The 4,082-nt window shown below is 51.2% G+C and overlaps 1 pseudogene; it reads right to left on the bottom strand.

The window, feature by feature from the left end:
* Positions 1–1,476: 1,476 nt before the first annotated feature.
* On the bottom strand, positions 1,477–2,695 carry LOC102762104 (annotated as a pseudogene).
* Positions 2,696–4,082: the final 1,387 nt, after the last annotated feature.

The raw sequence follows: 4,082 nt of genomic DNA, 5'->3' as shown, positions 1-4,082 counted from the left end.
ATCTTTGTCTCTTCTTACCCTTGTTATCTTGAAATCTATTTTGTCAGATACAAGTATGGCTACACCTGCTTTTCTATGGATCTTATTTGCTCGGAGATTCATTTTCTACCCTTTCACTTGGAGTCTAACTTTGTCTTTGCAGCTTAGTTGGGTCTCCTGAAGGCAGCATATGGTTGGGTTTTATTTTTTTCATCCAACCTCTACTCTGTGCCTCTTTATTGGTGAAGTCAGTGCATTTACGTTTAGGGAAATTGTTGATATATAAGAATTTCCCATAGCCGTTTTACCTTTTGTTTTCTGGTAGCTCTGTTGCCCACATTGGTTCTTTTCCTTTGTGTTGCTGTCTGGTGTTTTTGTTTGGTAGTATTCATACTTCTTTACTCTGTTTCCCCTTTTTTTTAAACTATGTGTCTCAATTTTGGGTTTGTCATATATGATCACCATTGGGCTATGAAAAAGAAAGTTTCATACATATAGTAGTGCTTTTTCTTTTGAATGCATCTGATCTTCATCCTCCTTTGCAAATTCAGACCTTTACTTCCTCTGCCTTTATGTTGTTGTCACAAATTATCCGTTTATGCTGTAGGTTTGCTGGTGATCATACTTGTAGTTCTGTGACCTTTTGTTCTTTGTTTCTGGTAGAATAACCCCTTGAGTACTTCATTTCACTTTCTTTTTGTTGTTGTTGTTGTTTTTAGAGAAACATCTTTTATTTGGGAAACATGTCCCAAAACATATCAGAAGTAGAATAGATTCCAGAGACTATGGCGCTGTGCACAGCCCTACCCCCTCCCTCCCCCCCAGATAACCCTGAGGGTGAACATTCCCCTTCCCTCCTTGGGCTCCTATGGGTCTAAAAAATGTTGGCAGCTCAATGTTTGTCATCTGGGTATGGGGCACCATATCCATGTCACTGATCCTAGGATGCAGTAGTGGTAGGGCCCGTGGGTCTGCCAACCCTCCTTCCACCCCAACTCAGCAAACGTTTCTGCCCCACCCCAGACTAAAATAAGGAGCAAGAGGACCCCTTCACTGAGGTGCTGAGCAGGGCTCAGTCCATCAGTGTGCTTTGAGAAACAGGGAGGCATTTTATTTGGCACTTTAAAAATAGAGTGAGCAGAACTGGAGAAGCCAGAGAAGGTACCAAAACTGGCAGGAAGAGGCCACTTGGCACTAGTGTCTTGGGAGAAAGGAAGAGGGGGATAGATGTGAGAGTAGGAGCTGAGAAACTTAGGAGGGATCCACTCCAAACGACAGAGGGATGAAATGGGCTAGAAACAAGAGAACTGCTGACTCTGGGCCTGTGTCCTCTCTACTTCCATCCCAAGCATCTGGGTACAGTACCCAATTTTAGCCTCCCCAGTGTCAGCTTGTCCCTGTGTAGTGTCTGCCAGATTCTAGCACCCAGAGTCTTCCTTAATACTAATGTCTCTTGACCATGTGTCTAGTGATTTGACCATGCCTTGTCCCTTGAGCCTGGGGACCAGGCTTTTGTCTACCTACTTCTTTCCCATTGGTCAGATTGTTCCAAAGGCTCCATCCCACCTCTCAGAGAACTCTTTGGTCCTCAATACTTCTCTTCCCCATTCCTGAGGAGGGGAGGTGGGTCAAGGGCACCTGGTACCCAATCTCCCCTGCCCCTCTTGGAGCACCCTAGACTTGGATGAAGAGTCAGCCAGTAAATAGAGCAAAGCCTTATAGGAGCAGAATGACCTTGAGGATCCTCTGCTGGGAAGTGGCCAGCTCCTGGGGCAGGATTTCCAAGAAAGTGATATAGATAAAGGTGCCAGCTGCCATGCCCTCTAGCACAGACTGGGCCAGCTGGTGCAGTGGGCCGGCTGACTCTGCCAGAGCTGCACCCAGCCCAGTGCCCAGGGGTGTCGTGCATGAGAAGAGAATGCCACAGCCAACCACCACCTTTGCTCGCAGGTGGCTCTGCAGCAGCCTCAGGGACAAGCTGAGGGCCAGCTTTCCTGATGGAGCAGCAAAGCCAGACACAGCTCCATGGCCCGAGCCGGTCTTGCTGCAGTCCCACTGCCAGCCCCTCGAACACTGAGTGCAGAGCCAGGGAGGAGACCAGTACACCGGCACGCAGGGCTGAGGGAGCTGCCAGAGCTCCGCTTGCCTGTGGGAAGCTTTGCGTGTGCCAGTGCTGTGGCCCACCATTCACTGTTCCCAGCAGCGCCCTGGTCTCCTCTCGAGGTGGTGGCACTGACTGCTCCTTGTAAACCAGCGTGATCTGCTCCATCATCAGGACCAGGAAGAAGCCCACGGCCAGGATCAACTCTTGTAGGGGAAACTGGAGCGACACACGCAGGGCTGCCAGGGCCTCATCCATGGCAGACAGGTAGTCAGGCAGCAGGGCCAGGAGACAGGTGACCGGAAACACACGCCCAGCAAAGCAGCTTACCAGGCTCAGCGCTTTCTGGCGGAAGGCTCAGGGCTTCAGGGTTAGTTCCGGGCGAGCAAAGGACACATGGGCACCAGACTGCAGATGAGAGAGGCACCAGCAGGAGCACCAAGGCCCCCAACTTCACCTCCGTCCCACGGGCACTGGGGGATCCGAGGCCACCGCCTCTGGGCGCCACATAAGAGCTCTGGTTCTCCCAGGGCCCCATGGTGGCTGTGGCTGCTCCAGTGACTCTCAGACCTCGCAGGGGTCTCACCCATGGCACCCGCTCGGTTCCAGCCTCCAGTCGGGCCTCACTTTCATTTCTAAAGGATTACTTTGCTGGACAGATCACCTTGGCTGGTAATTTCTCTCAACAGTTTGAATATCTGGTTCCACTCTCTTCTGGTTTGTAGAGTTTCTACCGAGAAGTCCAATGTAACCAAATGGGCTTTCCTTTATAGATTACTTTCTTCTTTTCCTTGGCTGCCTTGAGAATTCTTTCTTTGTCATTAATTTTTGACAGTCTTAAAACCATATGCCTTAGAGGAGACCTCTTTGGATTGAGGCAAGTAGGTATTCTGTTTGTTACAGCCAGGATCTTTTGCTTATTCTTCCATGGTCACACATAATATTCTACTTTTCACATTGCTTCCAAATGCTCTCTTACTTCTCACCTGTTCAAGATCCTAACCATAATTTAAAGCTTGGGAATAAAGGGTATTTCCCCCCTAGGAAGTCTTCTCTGAGCCTGGAATCATCTCACCTAATTCTGAATCTCTGTAGAATGTATGGCGCTTGATATTTATTGTTTTACTTTGTTAGTCAACTTTTATTATACACTAGAGGCCTGGTGCACAAAAATTCTTGCACTGGGGGTGGGGGGCGTCCCTCAGCCTGGACTGTGCCCTCTTGCAGTCTGGGACCCCTCGGGGGATGTCCACCTGCTGGCTTAGGCCTGCTCCCCAGGGGATCGGGCCTAAGTTGGCAGTCAGACATCCCTCTGGCAGCCCGGGAGCCCTCAGGGGATGTCCACTTGCCAGTGGGGAGCAGGCCTAAACTGCAGTCGGACATCCTTAGCGCTGCTGAGGAGGCAGGAGAGGCTCCCACCACCACTGCTGTCCTGGCAGTCATCAGCCTGGCTTGTGGCTGAGCAGAGCTCCCCCTGTGGGAGCGCACTGACCACCAGGGGACAGCTCCTGCATTGAGCGTCTGCCCCCTGGTGGTCAGTGTGTGTCATAGTGACCAGTCATTCCTAGTCATTCTGCTGTGAGGGTCAATTTGCATATTACCCTTTTATTATATGCCTGGTGCATGGGTGGGGGCTGCCTGGTTTGCCCTGAAGGGTGTTCTGGATCAGGGTGGGGGTCCCACTGGGGAGCCTGGCCAGCCTGGGTGAGGGGCTGAGGGCCATTTTCAGGTTGGCCACACCCCCTTCAGGGAGGGAAGGGTGTCCTGCTGGGGTGCCTGGCAAGTCTGGATGAATGGCTGATGGCTGTTTCCAGGCTGGCTATGGCCTGGAGCCACCCAAGCTCCCAGTGGAGGCTGGCTGGAAGCAGGTATCTGGGATTTATTTATCTTCTATAATTGAAACTTTGTTGCCTTTAGCGGAGGCCACAGATGGCCAAGGAAGGCGAGAAGCTTGGCTTCCTCCATCGCCAGGGCAACCAAGCCTCCTGCTTGCTCCAGCTCC

The sequence above is a fragment of the Myotis davidii genome, unplaced genomic scaffold (assembly GCF_000327345.1).
Source record: "Myotis davidii unplaced genomic scaffold, ASM32734v1 scaffold1491, whole genome shotgun sequence".
NCBI lineage: Eukaryota > Metazoa > Chordata > Mammalia > Chiroptera > Vespertilionidae > Myotis > Myotis davidii.
The sequence above is the reverse complement of the archived record's forward strand: the minus strand, read 5'-3'. Positions and strand labels throughout refer to the sequence as shown.